The sequence below is a fragment of the Rana temporaria genome, chromosome 4, assembly GCF_905171775.1.
Source record: "Rana temporaria chromosome 4, aRanTem1.1, whole genome shotgun sequence".
Classification (NCBI taxonomy): domain Eukaryota; kingdom Metazoa; phylum Chordata; class Amphibia; order Anura; family Ranidae; genus Rana; species Rana temporaria.
The window spans coordinates 180060955-180081619 of NC_053492.1; positions in this window are offsets into that span (position 1 = coordinate 180060955).

The following is a 20665-nucleotide window of genomic DNA, read 5'->3' on the forward strand; positions in this document are numbered from 1 at the left end:
AGGTTACAGTGGGTATATAAATCACCCCCCTTTAAAATAATAAAACATTTTTACTTTGCAGCCTGAAATTAAGGCAGTTTTTTTGTTGTATCCAGCTGTATTTACTCAGTGCAACTTAAAACATCGAATTGAAAGAACACAAACATTTGAAAAAAAAAAAAAAAAAAACGAATCACCGAATTGGAAAAAGGATCACCCCCCCCCTCCTAACAACAACAACTTGTAAACACAATCAAATGTAGGCAATCACTTTCTCGATAGAACACAAAGCCATTTGAATTTCAACTGTGATCAGCTGTGGTCATTTTCATTTGCTCAGCATTAAAAGAGCTTTCCTGGAGTATTTCAGTCCCTGGTAGTGCAACTGCAGCAAACAATCAACTATGTGTGGCAAGGCATTATCAAAAGATCTCCGGGATAAAGTTGTGCACAGGCACAAGTCAGGAGATGGATGCAATAAAAAATTCAAAGACTTTATCAATGCCTAGAAGTACAGGGAAAGCCATTATTAGGAAGTGGAAGATAGTTGATACAACACTGACCCTCTCTGGATCAGGATGTTGCTCCAAAATGGATGAAAGAGCCAGGAGGAAACAGTTCAGAGAGGCTACCAAGAGGCATACAGCAACTCTAAAGCAGTTGCAGGAATTTAGAGTGGTCATTGTGTGCATGTGACAACAATATCACAAATTCTCCACAAATGTGGCTTGTATGGGAGGGTTACAAGAAAAAAAGCCACTCATAAAGAAAGACCTCATGCAGCCACGACTGAGCTTTGCCAAAACGCACCTTGAAGATTTTGAGGCCACATGGAAAAAGGTGTTATGGTCAAATGAGACTAAAACTGAATTATTTGGCCTCAACACCAAGTGATATGTCTGGCGGAAATCCAATACAGCTCACCTCCCAAATAACGACATTCCTAAAGTAAAGCATGGAGGTGGTAATATCCTGTTATGGTGCTGTTTCTCTGCAGCAGGGACTGGAGCACTTGTCAGGATAGAAGAAAAAAAATGGATGGGACAAAATACCATCAAATTCTTGAGAAAAATCTGCTGCCCTCTGCCAGAAAGTTGTCAAAGTTAGTAGAGATGTATTCCAACAGACTAAATGCTGTAATGAAAGGATTTTTAATAACAGCTTATCTGTAAAATCCTTTTCTTGAGAGTACACCACGGGACACAGAGCCTCTATTCATTACATAGTGTGTTGTATGGTCACCAGAGGTGATTGGACACTGGCACAACCAATGAAGACAAGTTCCCCTCCATATAACCCCTCCCCTAAGGGAAGTACCTCAGTTTTGTAGCAAAGCAGTAAGGTTCCCATAAGAAGGGGGGACCTCTGTGTCCCATGGTGTACTCCAAGAAAAGGATTTTACAGGTAAGCTGTTCTTAAAAATCCAAATTTTCTTTATCGTACACCACGGGACACAGAGCCTCTATTCATTACCTAGTGGGACGTCCCAGAGCAATGCTCAATGAAAGGTGGGAGACACAGAGCAAGCAGGCCGCTAACGGACAAGAAGCCCTATACTGCTGCCTGTAGCACGCTATGCCGGAAGGCAGAATCCCCATGTTCTCTTACATCTATTTGATAGAATTTGGTAAATGTAGGGACTGAAGACCAAGTAGCAGCTTTACAGATCTGAGCCATCGAAGCCTGGTGATGCACTGCCCATGAAGCACTTATTGCCCTGGTCGAGTGCGCCTTAACAGGAAAAGGAGGAATCCTGTTCCTTAAACCATAAACTTGAATAATTACTTGTCGAATCCACCTGGAAATGGTGGATTTTGATGCCGCTTGGCCCTTCCTGGGACCATCTGGCACAATAAACAAAGCATCTGTTTTGCGTATCTGGACAGTTGCCTGCAGATAAACTTTTATTGCTCTCACTACATCTACAGAGTGCAATAACTTTTCCCCCGCTAACCGCGGCTCAGGAAAAAAGGAAGGCAAAACAATGTCTTGAGTTAAATTAAATGCCGATATCACCTTTGGAAGAAAGATAGGATGGGGGCGTAAAATTATTTTGTCCTTGTGACAAACTAAATAAGGCCCTTTATAAAAAAAGAGCTGCTAACTCTGATACTCTTCTAGCAGAAGAGATAGCAATCAAAAAGGCCAATTTCCTGCTCAAAAGAATCAAAGGAATATGGCAGATAGGTTCAAAAGGTTGCTTTTGCAAGACTGACGATACCAAGTTCAAATCCCAGGGACATAAGGGAGACTTGACTGGCAGATTTATCCGCAGTAAAAATGCCGTCACCACTGGCTGGAGGCAGATCTTCCAGAAGCTAAAGAGAGAGAACGTTTAAAAGAAGGACGCTTGTTTTTCTTCTTCTCAGGCAAAAGGGTAGTTTTACCACTCGATATCTTTTGGATATATTTTTCCAAACCATCCCCAAAGAGGCGTTGGCCATGGAAGGGGAAACTGGCTAAAAGTTTTTTTGCATGGAGCTTCCGCTGACCAATGCTTTAGCCAAAGAATCCTGCGCATATGCACCAGCGGGAGCGTAAGGCGAGATGCCTGTTGGATAGAATCTCTAATGGCATCCACTGTGAGACTAAAGGCCCTAGGCATATTCTCCCAAAATTTGATCTGCTCCGGAGGCAGATCTTTCAGCCCCTGTTTCACCTGGTCCTTTAAGACCTGACACATACCAACCACCGCCACAGCAGGTTGGGTTACTGCGCCTGCCAGGAGAAACGAAGACATTAGTAAAGATTCTAACTTCTTTCCAGAAGGATCTTTAAATACCTGTCCACTGGATAAATTAGGCTTTTATTTACAAAAGAAATAGCTGCATCCACAGAAGGCAAACTCCACTTCTTGGTAAACTTCTCCTCCATAGGATAAAGAACTTCAAACTTCCTAGGAGGAGAAAAACGCTTATCTGGGTGTATCCAGTCTGCGTAAATCAGATTCTCCAATAAAGGATGGATCGGAAAGGCACAAGCAGCCTGCAGGGATTTTAATGAACCCAGAGAGGAGACAGGTGATTCAGTTAATTCAGCAGAGGGTAATCTGAATGTAGAGCGTACCGCTTCAGCATAACATTGCACCTGTAACTTCACAACCTGGGAAGCCGAAAAAGGTCCCTCTGATATTTCTGATCCCTCTGAGTCCTCATCCCCTGATGGGGCCTCATCCTCCTCAGATTTCTCTGAAAGGAGATCCAAAACAACAGAAGGAGATCTGCTTCGCTTTTTGTCCTTTTCTGAGGACTTTGCAATAAACGCAGAGATTCTCCCTTCTAAGTTGTTCAGGGCTGTTGCCAAAGTGTCCTCAGTGACATATGCAGGCACCGGCACCACAGGAGAGGTTGCTACTCCTGATAGAGGTAATGGCTCATCCTGTATAGGTGCGTCAGGTATTGCAGGAGAGGAAGTTACCGAGCAGGCGCAGCTAGAGCCTCCTTTTTCAGGCCGCGGTGCTTTTTTGTCTTTCTTAGTCCCAGACATTTTACGAAGCAAAGCCGAGGTACCACACAAATGCATATACTACTGTGCTAGTTAAGCAATCTACATATAAGTATGCAACTAATAACACACAGCTTCATGCTAGAGTAGGTGTCTATCTTTGGGAGTGCTCAGCCAACCACATGGAGATCTTACGCTGCTGTGTCCCTTCAAGGAAGACTCCAGGCTTGTAAATCTCCTTTTATCACTTCCAGCCTGATTTGCCATCGGAAATAGCGTGCCCGCGCCCCTTGCACGCTCACATGCCCGCCCCCCTCTCATTGCTCATTAGCATAAAGCGCGCCCCCGACCTAGGGGTAATGGCAGCGATCAAACATGAGGATGATCCCCCTGCCACCTGCCTGAGAGGAGGAAAAGGCAGCCGTTCATGGCAGAGCTTCAGCAGCGGAAGGAGTGTGCTCGTCTGGAGGAGCTGACACTGTTCTGGAGCTCTTTACTCCCTTTAGTGGTGGCCAGAAAAAAGACACCTACTCCAAAATAGGAAAGGTCCTTAAGTTTAAAACTTAGGACTCTTTCCCAGCTTACCTTCTCCCCGCCGCAGGTTTTCTGACAATCAGAACCAATCTTCCCCCATCACGGCGATGTATGTGAGCCAACCTCCAGGGATATGGGTTCCTTCTTAAAGGACCATGGGTCTTTCACCTGGATGTTATAAATTGCAGCTGGATAAAACAAAAACTGTCTATCTTCCTTTTTAGGCTGCGTAGCAACAAAATATGATTATTTAAACGTTTTTTTTTATACTTATTGTAGGAGGAAGACAGAGAAGAGTTGATTAAAAAAGCCAAAATAAAATATAGTAAACCAGGTAGATATCCCCATAGGGGAGAAGATGTCCATCACCTAGGGACACCAGCAAAAAACAAAAGCCTTTGTGGGCATGCCCCGCAAAACATTTGTCAGTGTCCAGTTACCTGAAGGTAATAACCTATAGTTCAGGTATATGAATATCCAGTTTGTGTACTGTACTCTAAGCCAGGGCTCAAAATTTCAAGTGTTGAGCAACTAGCCAGGTTTCAAGGGTTACTCGCCACCAGTTTCCCCACCCAACCCCTACCCTGCTCCGCCCCTAATTCTGCCGCTAATCACGCCCTCATAAATTATCTTGTTAAATGACACTTAAATGTTTTATGCAGAATTAACTTACAAAAATAAACATTAACAACTTTATCAGTTCCCCTCAGCACAGCTTCACCTGTGACCATCAATGCAGCCTCACCGTGCCCACCATTGCAGCCTCACCATGCCCCCCATTGCAACCTCACCGTGCCCCCCATTGCAGCCTCACCGTGTCCCCCATTGCGGACTGGTGGTGGTGGTGAGAGGTGGAATGGTATCAGTGGCAGGGGGGAGATTGGAGGGTGTGATCAGTTGGAAGTGCTGGGGGGTTGCTGGGATTAGTGACAGTGCTGGGTGGGTGGGATCAAAGGCAGTGCTGGGAGGGGGGGGTGGTGGGATGAGTGAAGACAGTGTTAGTGGGGATGGGATGAGTGGTAGTGTGTGGGGGGATGAGATCAGTAGCAGTGGTTTTGACTTTCAGAGAGAGGGGGGTGAGAGAGAAAGAGACAGAGGGGGTGAGAGAGAGAAAGAGGGGTGAGAGAGAGAGGGGGTGAAATTGGATGAAATGAAGAGGAAGAGGGGATTGGGTATAAGAGAGAGGGGGTTGGGGATGAGAGAGAGGGGGTTGGGGATGAGAGAGAGGGGATTAGGGATGAGAGAGAGGGGATTTGGGGATGAGAGAGAGGGGGATTGGGGATGAGAGAGAGGGGGTTGGGGATGAGAGAGAGGGGGATTAGGGATGAGAGAGAGAGGGGATTTGGGGATGAGAGAGAGGGGGATTGGGGATGAGAGAGAGGGGGATTGGGGATGAGAGAGAAGGGATTGGGAATGAGAGAGAGAGGGGATGAGAGAGAAGGGATTGGGAATGAGAGAGAGGGTGATTGGGCATGAGAGAGAGGGGATTGGGGATGAGAGAGAGAGGGGATGAGAGAGAGAGAGAGAGGGGATTGGGGATGAGAGAGAAGGGATTGGGGATGAGAGAGAGGGGATTGGGGATGAGAGAGAAGGGATTGGGCATGAGAGAGAAGGGATTGGGAATGAGAGAGGGGGTGATTGGGCATGAGAGAGAGGGGGATTGGGGATGAGAGAGAGGGGATTTGGGGATGAGAGAGAGAGAGGGGATTGGGCATGAGAGAGAAGGGATTGGGGATGAGAGAGAGAGAGAGAGAGAGGGGATGAGAGAGGGGATTTGGGATGAGAGAGAGAGAGAGAGAGGATGTGAGAGAGATGGGATTGGGGATGAGAGAGGAGGGGTTGGGGATGAGAGAGGGGGAGAGAGAGAGGGGATTGGGGATGAGAGAGAGAGGGGATTGGGGATGAGAGAGAGAGAGGGGATAAGAGAGAGGGGATTGGGGATGAGAGAGGGGGGATTGGGGATGAGAGAGGGGGGATTGAGGAGGAGAGAGAGAGGGGGGGATTGGGGATGAGAGAGAGGGGATTGGGGATGAGAGAGAGAGAGAGAGAGAATGAGAGAGAGAGGGGATTGGGGTTTAGAGAGAGGGGATTGGGGATGAGAGGGAGAGAGAGGGCGGGGATTGGGGATGAGAGAGAGGGGGATTGGGGATGAGAGAGAGAGGGGATTGGGGATGAGAGAGGGGGGGATTGGGTATGAGAGAGAGGACGTTAACACTTGCCAGCAGCAGGCAGGACCCTTCTCCTTCTGGGTGATGGGGGTGCTCTGCTCCTTCCAGCAGATCCTTCTTAGACCGTGGAGGACTGTCCCGGGTAGCAGTACCTGGCTGCATGCATGCAAGCCCCGCCATCCTCGGGGGGGGGGGCTGATCCACCTGTCTTCCGGCCTGTTGTCTGAGCTTGAAGTGGAGAGCAGGGCGGGTGTCCCTGGCTATGTGCACCTCCCGCCGGTCCTTGGGGGCCCCCGATCTGCCTGTCCCTGGGCCGCTGTCAGAGCTTGGAGTGGAGGGGAGAGCAGGGTAGCAGTCCCTGCACCTTCCGCTGGTTCTCTGGGGCCCCCAATTTGCCTGTCCTCTGGGCCACTGTCGGAGCTTGGAGAGGAGGTTGGGGGAATACAGCCTCTGGGTGGCGCAGCCGCATCGGGGTTGCGCCTGTCACTCCTCACCTCTCTGGTGGTCAGAGAGCTCTTTCCCCTTTCAGGCTCTCACTTTTCATTGCTCCCGATCAACCCTAACCGCAGGTAGTGCTTGCCCCCTCACTCCCAGGCAGCCCAGCTCCTCACCAGACCTAATTTTCCACTCGCAGAATCAAGTAGGCGAGTGGAAAATTTGAGATCTGCTCTAAGCTATGGAATTCATAAATAAATCAAAATTCCATTTTTTTGGGTTTCCTTTCTCAAAGATGTTTGTCTACTATTTTGAGAAACATTTCATACTTCAGCTTACTGGTCCTTAAATTGTAACTAAAGTCAAAACTTTTTTCTAAGGCTGCTTTCACATTGCAGCGTGGAGCAGTGGTGACGGTATAGCCGCGCTATTTGTAGCGCGGCTATACCGTCGTGTTTACCGCGATATTCGGGCACTAGCGGTGAGGTTTTAACCCCCGCTAGCGGCCGAAAAAGGGTTAATACCGCCCGCGTTGCTCCTGCTAGCGCACCGGTTCAGTGTGAAAGCCTTCGGGCTTTCACATTGAACACTACGGGGCATGATTTTTCATGCGGTATAGCAGCGCTATTTTTAGCGCTGTACCGCATGAAAAACGCCCCAATGTGAAAGGGCCTTAGTTTTGAATAGAGTGGAGAGGAATTAGAACAACTGTCAGTTTACCATTATCAAAAGTAAAAGATAATCCAAATTTTTGCGTTGACCAGAACAGTAATAGAGGGAAAAATATTCCTATAGGGACACTAGTTCTGGTGACGCCCTAAAACAGCCTTCAAAGTCTTGACATATGGGTTATGTTCCTGTTCATAGGAGAGGACTAGGCAGAACATGTTAGATATTTAAATACATGTTACTTTAACAGAGTTGAACAGCCCCGCCCAGGGGGTGGTCCTTCCGGACATAACCCTCCTCCCTGCAGCATGCAGCCTCAGTTTTTTTTCTGCCTAGCAGAGGAGAAGGATGTGGCTCCCTTTGGGCCCACCGCCCTGAAGACATTTTTTGACAAAGCATTTTTTCTGTTTAATAATAACAACACAATTTAATTTAGACGGAAATAAGTAAAGCACAGTTGTCAGGCTATAGAACTGTATGACAGATTAAAGAGGAGTGCAATCTGTCAGCAACGTTAACAGCTGCATTTCCCTGCATTTTAAATCCTTAGCTCAAATGCTGCTGTGGCTTCAGGGTTCCAAGAATGCTGAGGAATGCAGATAGGTCAGTACGTATGTTTGATTTCGTAAAAGTTTTCAACACGTTGTACGCATCTAAATTGTGGACTTATTGCTAGAAAGACGACATGACAAAGGGATATTAGGAGTCACCAAGGAATCCATTGACAAAAAAAAACAATAGGGCCACTGACTAAATGCATTAATAAAAGGTAATGCAACAGAAAGAAAAACACTGACAATAATGATATACAGTCAACTTCCTAAATCCCAACAGGTCAAAACCACAAAAACTTTTTGGAAAGCCCAGTCCTGAAGACATTTTTTATATTATTTTATTTTATTTTGTTTTAAGATTCTTCTATCAACTGCCGGCTGGGCGACAGGCTGAATATAAGACATTATATATTCAGCCTGTCGCCCAGCCGGCAGTTGATAGAAGAATCTTAAAACAAAATAAAATAAAAAATGTCTTATAGATCCTTATAGTCTTCCCAGTTCGGCCATCGAGCGTGAGTACACCTTAGGCAAAGCTGGGTCTGCCACGACATACCCCATGACTCCTGGGGTGGCCGGTGGGCTTTTTGCTCCAGGGTCCACACATGACTGGGCTGTTTTGTTGTCTCACTCACAGTGGACCGGGCCGACAGCTACTCCGTACCATCGGTTATGGGTCTGTCAGGGACGTGCCAGCACGTCCTCGCAAGGACGGGCAAGTACAGTTCCTCCTGCCTCGGCTGGGTATTCCCGGGATTAAGGGGTTCTTCTGTCCTCCCTTTCCCTGCTCTCTGTCACCCTTTCCCCTCCTGCCCTAGGGCCCGCTGTGACAGGGTGTACCTGTGAGGGGGGCTCTGGGTCCCTGTGGGGTGCCGGGGTCCGCTTTCTCTGAGGGGGGTATGTCTCCTGCGAAGTCTCTAGCACTGGCTTTTTGAACAGAGCACAGCTCACAGTTTTTACCTCACAGTTTTTACCTCACAGATTTTACCTCACAGGTTTTTTCCTCACACACACACACACGCTGTGTATACAAGGAAGACGGGCAGCTGGGTGGTGAGTCCCCTGGGTAACCCCCCCGGTCGGTGCAACAAGGAGGGTGGACTTCTTAAAGTGGAGATTCACACAAAAAGTAAACCTCCGCTTTTTGGATCCCTCCCCCCTTCCGGTGTCATATTTGGCACCTTTCAGGGGGGAGAGGGGTGCAGATACCTGTCTGAGACAGGTATTTGCACCACTTCCAGGTTCTGACTCCTGCTGGGAATCAAGCCTTGTACGTCACCCCCTGCTGTCTTCTGGGAAACACTGTTCCCAGGAGAGCGGGGACCAGTGACGGCAAGCCGCGATCCTCGCGCATGCGCAGTAGGGAATACGGGAAGTGAAGCCGCAAGGCTTCACTTCCTGATTCCCTCACCGAGGATGGCGGTGGAAGCAGCCAAGGACCGAGAGATTGCTCAGCCTCGGCTGCTGACATCGCGGGCGCGCTGGACAGGTAAGTTTCCATTTTTTAAAAGTCAGCAGCTTCCGTATTTGTAGCTGCTGGCTTTAAAAAAAGGCCCGGATTCACGTAGATGCGCGTAACTTTGTGCGGGCGTAACGTATTCTATTTACGCTACGCCTCCGCAACTTTTACAGGCAAGTGCCGTATTCTCAAAAGAAAGTTGCGGCGGCGTAGCGTAAATAGGCCGGCGTAAGCCCGCCTAATTCAAATTGTGAAGAGGTGGGCGTGTGTTATGTAAATTAACCATGACCCGATGTGATTGACGTTTTTCACGAACATGCGCCGTCCGGGGAATATCCCAGTGTGCATTGCTCCAAAGTACGCCGCAAGGACGTATTGATTTCGACGTGAACGTAAATGACGTCCAGCCCCATTCACGGACGACTTACACAAACGACGTAAATTTTTCAAAGTTCGACGCGGGAACGACGTCCATACTTAACATTGGTACGCTGCATGTACGCCACCATATAGCAGGGGTAACTTTACGCCAGGAAAAGCCTAATTTGCGTATCTAGCTGATTTACATATTTCTAGGCGTAAATCAGCGTACACGCCCCTAGCGGCCAGCGTAAATATGCAGTTAAGATCCGACGGCGTAAGAGACTTACGCCGGTCGGATCTAATACAAATCTATGCGTAACTGATTCTAAGAATCAGGCGCATATATACGACCGCTCAGACTCAGAGATACGACGGCGTATCTGGAGATACGCCGTCGTATCTCCTTTGAGAATCTGGGCCTAAGTGTTTTTACTTAGTCCCTGAGGGCTGTCAGTGGGTGATAATGGAGTCAGTATCTGGTCTTTCTTCCCCTACATTGCCAGAGTCCGCAAACAGTGCCCCTGCACCTGCTGTTCCCATGGATACACGGTCGGCAGTCCTGGAATCATTTGTTGCCAGGGTGGAATCGGCGTACGGACGTAAGGGGGGTAAAAAGTGCCCCCGCCATCTTCTGGTGAATGCTCTGACTCAGATTCGGGCCTGGCTGTGGCTCAGGACCCCGGTTCTGGTATGTCAGAGGATGCAGACCATGAGGACCCCTTGTCCGGGTCAGTGCAAGACAGGGCACTTGTAAGTGCACTTATTGTTGCTGTGAGGGACTCTCTCAAGCTGTAAGATGCAGCTGGGACTTCCACAGACTAACCGCTCTGTGAAAGTTTTTCCTTATGTTACTTTCTTTGATAAGTTCATAGATAAGGAATGGGAACGGCTGCAGAAGTCCTTTGTGGTCCCTCAGCGCCTGGCAGTTTGTTACACTTTCGAGAACAGCATTTTGAAAAAATGGGCTTCTCCTCTGGTGGTTGACCCCCCAGTTGCTCGGTTAAGCAAGGTAACCACTCTCCCTATAGAAGGAACTCCTGCTTTCAAGGACCATACTGATAGGAGGTCCGAAGCGGTGACCCGCTTCATGTTTACCATGGGTCTGCATTGCAGCCTATTTTGGCTGCAACCTTGGTGTCTCAGACACTCACTGAATGGGCAAATGTTTTGCACCAGACTGTGGAGGAGCATCAGCTCCCTCCTGAATATGTTAGACCAGTTGGTCCAGGGCCTTGTATATGTCTGTGATGCTACCCTGGATGCAGCCCCCTTGATATCCAGAGCCTCTGTTTCTGCGGTAGTGTTGCGCCGCCTGATTTGGCTGAAATGCTGGTCTGCTGACCAAGCATCCAAAAAAGCCCTGGCAGATTTACCCTTCAAAAGGTGGGAGACTTTTTGGTACCTCGCTGGACGACATTATTAAGGATGTCACTGGAGGTAAGAGCACTCTCCTCCCTCAGTCCACCAATGGGAAGGAGCTGTGCCGTAAGCCGGGTCCTTCTTTTCCCACGCAGAAGCGGTATTTTCGTCAGTCAGGACCCGCGGGTAGACCCTCCCAGGCTGATGAAGGCTCAGCTGGGGGACAGAAACGTTCCTGGGTGCGTAAGCCGAACAAACCGGCATCCAAACCCACCACCGCATTAAGTTTTGCCCCCACCCGACTCATGGGTGGGGGGGCGGCTTCGCAGGTTCACAGCTCAGTGGACCTCCCTGCTCTCCGACCAGTGGGTCTGCGAGGTGGTCTCTTCGGGGTACAATATAGAGTTTCTTTCCTGTCCGCCAAACAGATTCTTTCTCTCAAATCTCCCTCTCCTTCTGGCTCATCGGTCTGCCCTATTGGGGGAAGTGCAAGACTTACTGAGTTGCGGGGTAATTTTACATGTTCCACAGGACGAGAGGTTTCAGGGATTTTATTTGAATCTGTTTGTGGTCCCAAAGAAGGACAGGGCCTGTCCAATCTTGGACCTCAAAGCCCAAATGCCTTTGTGAGAGTATGAAAGTTCCGCATTGGAATCCATTCGCTCGGTGGTGGCTGCGCTCCATCCGGGGGACTTTCTGGTGTCTTTGGACATCAAGGACGCATACTTGCATGTCCCAATTTGCGCAGGACACCAGAGGTTTCTGCGCTTTGCAATAGGAGAAGACCACTATCAGTTTGTGGCTCTTCCCTTTGGCCTAGCTTCAGCACCAAGAGTTTTCACCAAGGTGCTTGCACCGATTCTAGCTTTGCCGAGACAGCGAGGCATTGATGTTGTGGGCTACTTAGACGATCTTCTTCTGAGAGCAGCTTCTGGCTCAGAATTAGAGGTGGATGTGACTATTGCCAGCCAGACCCTCCGAGAATTCGGGTGGGTGTTAAACATCCAGAAGTCGGTCTTGGTATCGACTCAGCGTTTGGAATACCCGGGGTTGATTCTGGACTCCGGAGGCGAGAGTCTTTATTCCTCTAGAAAAATTGCTTAGCAAGTATGGCTAGCAAGCCTTTTGTATTTTGGGAACTACAGTATTTGTGATATTGTTTCCTGGATGGTGGTTCCACTTACAATAAGGGGTTCCTAGGACGGTTAAAGGCCCTGGCTGGGTTTAGAGCCAAAAGTGTCACTTTCCTTTCTTGATAGAAGGTCTGTGCAATCTGGTAAGCAAGCACTTTATCTATGCTGGAGGGGACTGTCACAGGAACACTCAATTGAAGGCGGTGAATGGTGCAGATGTTACCAAAGAACTTTTTTTATCACATTGGGACTTTATTTTTATCACTGGTGCTTGACTCAATATTAATTAGCGCAACTCTGTTTATGAATTTATGCTTTGGGACTGTGTTTTATCTCACAGTAGAGTTTGCGGCTGCTTTAGATGTTTTTTTTTTAAATAATTAGCATAGTTTTTTTGTTTATTTGATGCATATTACAAATACCATTGGTAATTAACCACTTGCCAACCCATAACAGTACATATACTGCTATGGGGTGGCAGCTACAGGCGTATGACACTGCCTGTTTCAGGGTGTTGGGCGAATGCTCCCACCCACCTACTCACCTGTGATTTGATACAACAGTAGACTGTCAGCAGATCCCAGCCCATGATTCATGGCTGGGTACATGCTGATCGGCTGTGTCAAATAACAGCCCAGAGCTCTGTGTTGACAATCAATACAGGGCTCTTTACAGAGGGAATGGACACTTTTTTTATTTTCCCTGCAAAGCACTGACTCCTTTTTTTACACAGGGTGGGGAGGTATTATTTGTAAGTTTTTTCATTCTCTGCTGATTTTGTACATTTTCCCACTGACAAAGAAATGATCAGTCTATAATTTTAATGGTCAATTTATTTTAAAGTGAGAGACAGAATAACAACAAAAGTATCCAGAAAAAAAACATTTAAAAAAAGTTATAAAATAATTAGCATTTTATTGAGTGAATAAGTATTTGACCCCTTCGCAAAACATGACGGGCTGGCGTTTGGTAACTCGAACCTTCAGCTCCCTCCACATATTTTCCATTGGATTAAGGTCTGGGGACTGGATAGGCCACTCCAAAACCTTAATGTGCTTCTTCTTGAGCCACTCCTTTGTTGCCCTGGCCGTGTGTTTTGGGTCATTGTCTTGCTGGAATACGCATCCACGACCCATTTTCAATGCCATGGCTGAGGGAAGAAGGTTCTTACCTAAGATTAATGATACATGGCCCCATCCATTGTCCCCTTAGCAGAAAAACACCCCCAAAGCATAATGTTTCCACCTCCATGTTTGACGGTGGGGATGATGTTCTTGGGTCATAGACCGCATTTCTCCTCTTAAAAAACACGGCGAGTTGAATTGATGCCAAAGAGCTCAATTTTGGTCATATCTGCCCACAGCTCTTTCACCCAGTTCTTCTCTGAATCATTCAGATGTTCATTAGTTAACTTCAGACATGCCTGTACGTGTGCTTTTTTTCAGCAGGGGAACCTTGTGGGCTCTGCATTGTGTTACCAATTGTTTTCTTGGTGACTATGGTCCAAGCTGCCTTTAGATCATTGACAAGATTCTCCTGTGTAGTTCTGGGCTGATTCCTTACCGTTTGCATGATCATTGAAACTCCATGAGGTGAGATCTTGCATGAAGCCCCAGACCGAGGGCGATGGACGGTTATTTTGTGTTTCTTACATTTGCGAATAATCACACCAACTGTTGCCACCCTCTCAGCAAGCTGCTTTCCGGTGGTCTTGTAGCCCATTCCAGCCTTGAGTAGGTCTACAATCTTGTCCCTGGCATCCTTGGATAGCTCTTTGGCCTTGGCCATGGTGGAGAGATTGGAATCTGATTGATTGCTTCTATGGACAGGTGTCTTTTATACAGGTAACAAGCTGAGATTAGGAGCGAGTGCTCCTAATCTCAGCTCATTACCTGTATAGAAGACACCTGGGAGCCAGAAATCTTGCTGATTGATAGGGGGATCAAATACTTATTTCACTCATTAAAGGGTCACTAAAGGAATTTTTTTTAGCTAAATAGCTTCCTTTACCTTACTGCAGTCCTGGTTTCATGTCCTCATTGTTCGTTTTTGCTCTAATCCTTCTCTGTTCTGAACACTTCCTGGTTGTCTGTTTCCTGATGAAAAAAGTCATGGGAGCTTTCTCTCTGTGGTCACTAATTAATGAGGTGTGATTACTGTGTATCTAAAACCCCTCAGCACCAATCAGTTTCATTTTCCAAACCATCATTGCCCTGTATTGGCTCTGTGTCTCTGTACATCACACAAGCAGGAAACAGCATGCAAAACCGAAACTGAAACTGTAGGTACATTATATGATTGATTTTTATCTATTTTTAATCATTTTTAAAAGGAATCAGTTAACTATTATGTCTCTATACCCTGTAAACAGTCATTTCAGCAAAAAAAAATGTTTTTCCTTTACAACTCCTTTAAAATGAAAATCAATTTATAACTTTTTTTTAAATGTGTTTTTCTGGATATTTATGTTATTCTGTCTCGCACTGTTCTAATTAACCAACCATTAAAATTATAGACTGACTATTTCTTTGTCAGTGGGCAAACGTACAAAATCAGCAAGGGATCAAATACTTCTTCCAACACTTGACCTTATCAAGGACTTCTATGAAGGCAGGAGCGCTCACCTGCCTCAGCTTAACAAGTCTAGAGAAAGGTCAGCTAAGTCTCCTTTTTCTCCTGCTACTCTTGGAGTATGACTAGACCTCCCAAACTTGGTTCCCAGGCCTCCTGCAAGGTAGAGAGTTAGAAGACTTCATCAGCATAAAGTTACGCCACCGCAGCGCCCCCACCCACTTTCCAGTTTCTTGGTCCTTATGGACTCCTAAAACAATTTCAATTTTAAATACAGATTGAACCTAGCTGCCTTTTCAGTTTTTCATTATCAACCTTCTTTTGTTACTGCACAAAATAGCAGACCTGCCTCAGCCCATTTCGAGTATCCCAAAATAGAGGGTTATTAAAGAGGATTTACTCAAGAGATAAAACGGTAATTCTGGGCACAGGTAGATAAAAAAAATAGGAGGAAAAAATAATATTAGTTGCATGGAGTTTAAAAAGACACGCGGTCATTCATCAAAACTGCAGGAGATGTGGTTTAACCTTATAGTGGTTGTAAACCCCATTCATGAAATCTGACCTGGGCACATAGATCTGTAGGGTTTACTTATCGCTCTACAAAGCACTAAATTCCTGTCTTTCTGCTGCTCCCTTCCTCTGTGATTAGCATTATAACTTCTGACAAGTTCTCCGACACATGAGATAAAAGCAGCTGGAAATTTGTGTCAGGAGGGGAACTTATGCCCCATACACACGATCGGATTTTCCGTCGGAAAAACCATGGATGTTTTTTTCGACGGAATTCCGCTCAAGCTTGGCTTGCATACACACGGTCACACAAAAGTTCTCTGAACTTTTGTCCGTCAAGTACGTGGTGACAAACAACACTTCAACGGGCCGAGAAAATTAAGTTCAATGCTTCCGAGCATGCATCGAATTGTTTCCGAGAATGCGTCTGAATTTTGCACATCGGAAATTACTACAGACGATCGGATTTTCCGACGGAAAATTGGAGAACCAGCTCTCAATCTTTTGTTGGTGGGAATTCTGACAGCAAAAGTCCGATGGAGCATACACATGGTCGGAATTTCCATTCAAAAGCTCACATCAGACTTTTGCTAGTCTATTCAAACTGCAGCTCTGCAAGTTTCTTCATTCCCCTGCCTATGTGGGGGAGGTTTGTGTCTTTCCTCCAATCAGCTCACACACAGTGTATGCTCAGACTCCACACCCACTACTGAACGAGGAAGAGCGATTTGTAACGCGATGTGCACTTTCTAAAGAATTTTTGTTTCATTTCTAGGTATCATCTGAGGCTGCTCACTTCGTTGCATATATGTGAGGGTTTACATCTACTTTAAAGTGGATAAGGATGTGGAACTCCCTACCACAAGAGGTGGTGTCAGTGATGAGTGTTGATCGTTTCAAAAAACTATTAGATGGGCATCTTACAAGTGCAATTTACAGGGATATGAGAATTAATATTGACATAAACTCACACACACACCCACACCGAGTGAACTGGATAGAATGGTGTATTTTTTACAGCCTTACCAACTATGTAACTATATATAATTATGTATCTATGGTCAAAATGTAAAATCATGTTTATTTCCACATTGTATTTTAATTATTTCTAGCCTATTCCTATTAATCTGAACGATCTTGAAATGTGTTACCATTTGCACACATTTACTTCCTTGAATTCAGTGACATGTATTCACAAAGCCCTTTGAGAAAGCACTTTTGTCTCACACATTTCAGAGACCCTGCCTTCTAAACTACAGAGGTTCCAAGAGGAGGAGTTTCAGGAAATGGAGTGAGTACAGGATTCACCGCTTGCAGGCATCAAGGTACAAGATATGTAGTCCTTAGATATCGAAAGTTGTGGAGTGAAAGCTTATGCTGTTACCATAGATTTCCTTTAATTTTTTTTTTTTTTCTCTCAAAAATTAGTTACTTTGGCCAAACTGGAATAAAAAAGGTTTTTTTGTCCCTAGCATCCAATCCAGATTTGTTTGCTTTGGTTACTGTACAAAACTTATGTATTTTAAGTTGCGTATAAATGTATGCTTATGTCCCTATGTATGGTACCTGCCCTGAAGATCAGGTTTTATTTTGAGGGCCAATTTAAAATCAGTCAGATAACACAGATGATTCCAGTGTTACCCAGTTTTACATGATCACATCTCTTTTATTTTTAATTAAAACATTTTTTTCCAAGTATTTATTCCTAAAGTACACTTTTTAGTACTTAAACCTTAGGCCGGCCATAGATGGTTCGAATCTTGGCTGGTTCAACAAGAACCGGCCAAGATTCAAACCGTGTATGGGCAGGCTGAATGTTCCAAGTTGATCGACAGATCAGCTTTGGAACAGCCAGGCTTCCGGATTTACTTGCGATTATTGCTAGTGGCTATTATAGCTACTAGAAATAATTGCTGTCTTCTCCTGAGGGGGACATCTTTCCCCGCCGCGAGAACACAATGTCTTGGTAGGAGGGATTCTGTCTGTGCTGATGGGGGAATTGTGGGAATTCATTTTCTTGCAACCCTTGGTTGCAGGAAAATAATTTGCACAGTCTGTGGTCAGATTTAGTGACATGGACTAGCCCAACAATGCAGGCACAGAATCTTGCTTGCACTTACCTTCAGATGTACTGTTGTGCAGCCCAAGTGTGCTAAATCCGGGATTGTATAAGCACTAGCTGTGACATATCCTGATTGTGTCAAGTGCTGGCCCTGACACCTTGCTATGATGAGCTATGATGTTTGTTCGGCAAAAGCAACATGCAGGAAGGTGGCAGGGCTAACACATGATACTGCTAGAAGTGTCAGAATTCATTTTTATAAAGCACCCTAGTCTTTAGAACACCTTCGCTGCAGAAGGCATTTACCATGCCCCGTACACACGAGCGGTTTTCCAGTCGGAAAAAAAATTATTTTTTTTCTGACGGGAAAACCGCTCGTGTGTACGGGGCATAACACGTCTGACACCAGAGATTAGGGGGGAAAGGGAGCATGGATTGGTGATTGCACCTTGCTGGAAGGGTGAGCTATAATGAGGCACAGTGCTTCCTTAACCACTAGCCGACGAGCCGCCGCAGTTTTACGGCAGCAGGTCGGCTGCGCGAAACGATGTAATATTACGTCATCTCGCATTGGGGCTATTAGGGGCGCATGCGCCTGCTCACCCCTGGTGTCGAGGCGCGTGCCCAGTGGGCGCGATCACCGCCAGGCACCCGCGATCGCTCGTTACAGAGCGAGAACCGGGAGCTGTGTGTGTAAACACACAGCTCCCGGTCCTGTCAGGGGGAGAAATGACTGTTCGTCTGCTTATACAATGTATGAACAGCGATCTGTCATTTCCCCTAGTCAGTCCCACTACCCCTTCAGTTAGAACACACCTAGGGAACAAAATGAACCCCTTTCCTCGCCCCCTAGTGTTAACCCCTTTCCTGCCAGTGACATTTTTACAGTAATCAATTCATTTTTATAGCGCTGATCGCTATAAAAATGCCAATGGTCCCAAAAATGTGTCAAAAGTGTCCGCCATAAGGTCACAGTACTGATAAAAATTGCTGATCGCCGCCATTACTAGTAAAAAAAAATATTAATAAAAATGCCATAAAACTATCCCCTATTTTGTGGACGCTATAACTTTTGCACAAACCAAATCGCTTATTGCGATTTTTTTTACGGAAAATATGTAGAAGAATACGTATCGGCCTAAACTGAGGAAAAAAAACGTTTTTTTATATATATTTTTGGGAGATATTTATTACTGCAAAAAGTAAAAAATATAAAAAAAAATTCACAATTGTCGCTCTATTTTTGTTTATAGCGCAAAAAATAAAAAACGCAGAGGTGATCAAATACCACAAAAAGAAAGCTCTATTTGTGGGAAAAAAAGAACGCCAATTTTGTTTGGGAGCCATGTCGCACGACCACGCAATTGTCAGTTAAAGCGACGCAGTGCCAAATCGCAAAAAGGGGCCCGGTCATTGAGCAGCAATATGGTCCGGGGCTGAAGTGGTTAAGCTGACTGGCTATTTATACATATATCCAAATTCTAGTATTGCTGATACAGGAGTATATTTTAAGTTAAATGCTCAAACAACAAAAAAGTCCATCTAAGGGGCAATTGTGAATGCATCCCAAATTACATCCTCCCATTAATTTCAAGCAAAAAAAATTGTTTTGAAGTACTTGGGGTTGATTTACTAAAGAGTATTTGCTCTAGAGCTATATGAGGGGAAGCTCTGCTGACTTCCATCTTCCCCTTGTCTCTTTCTTTGAAAGCTTGTGTAGACTCATCTAGCACCATCAGAAAGTTCAATATTATTTTAATATGAGTATCATGTAAAAATTAAGTAAAAAAGTAAACAAAAATACTTCTGATATCTTGTATAAAATAGGGGTGTTTTAATGGGGGCTATAGATTACATAAGAAATCCCTTTACTGTTCTTCCCAAGGAATCAATGCTTTCTAAATGATAAACCTTTCTGTTCTTCTGAGATTTAATTCTGTTAATTGTGTTGGGATTCTGTGATTCAAATTACATAAACAGTATCTGCACAAAATTGATTCATATGCTCTTCTGTGCTGGACCTTTGGATGTGATTGTGCACCTTATGTTGACTATGCTGAAGAATCAAGCAAACACAAGACCAAGACTCTGCTTCACTCATGCAACAGTTTCATAATTTGTTTATCCCCTACATTACCTCATTATTGTCGTTATGCTCTCTCTGACAGCTTGAAACCCACGTCATATGTAAGAATGTTAAATAGGATCTGAAGACATGCTTCATATACTTAGAAAAAAATAGTCTTCCCCTCTGCTTCTATTTCTAGGAGTTAAACTATATGAGATTAAAAAACAAGCATCCACTGTCACACTTTAACAAACTCTTTGATTGTCTTCAGGGAACCTCCATCTTTATAAATGTGACCTTCATGAGGCCTACTGTATATTAATTATTTGCATCAAAATCCATTGTGGCCACTATGAATATTTAGACATGACATTCAGTTCATACTATTTGTACAGCCGTCTTTTAAAACTGTTGTATTAAAAGTCTTTTAGAACCTACAGTACAAAAAATGTAATTACATGTAAAATTTTCTTATACCTTTGTTTTGTCTGTGTCATATATTATTCCCCTGTGCACATTCCAATGAATTAAATGTGCCATTATGTTTTACATGTAACAATCTTATTTTCAGTAATGCCTACATACAGTATCTCACAAAAGTGAGTACACCCCTCACATTTTTGTAAATATTTTAATATATCTTTTCATGTGACAACACTGAAGAAATTACACTTTGCTACAATGTAAAGTAGTGAGTGTTCAGCTTGTATAATGGTGTAAATTTGCTGTCATCTCAAAATAACTCAACACAGCCATCAATGTCTAAACCGCTGGCAACAGAATTAGTACACCCCTAAGTGAAAATGTTCAAATTTAGTCCCAAAGTGTCAATATTTTGTGTGGCCATCATTATTTTCCAGCACTGCCTTAACCCTCTTGGGTATGGAGTTCATCAGAGCTTCACAGGTTGCCACTGGAGTCCTCTTCCACTCCTCCATGACGACACCACAGAGCTGGTGGATGTTAGAGACCTTGTGCTCCTCCACCTTCCATTTGAGAATGCCCCACAGATGCTAAATAGGGTTTAGGTCTGGAGACATGCTTGGTCAGTCCATCACCTTTCCTCTCAGCTTTTTTTAGCAAAGGCAGTGGTCATCTTGGAGGTGTGTTTGGGGTCGTTATGTTGGAATACTGTCCTGTGGCAGTATGTCACAGTACATGTTGGCATTCATGGTTCCCTCAATGAACTATAGCTCCCTAGTGCCGGCAGCACTTATGCAGCCCCAGACCATGACACTCCCACCACCATGCTTGACTGTAGGCAAGACACACTTGTCTTTGTACTCCTCACCTGGTTGCCACCACACAAGCTTGACACCATCTGAGCCAAATAAGTTTATCTTGGTCTCATCAG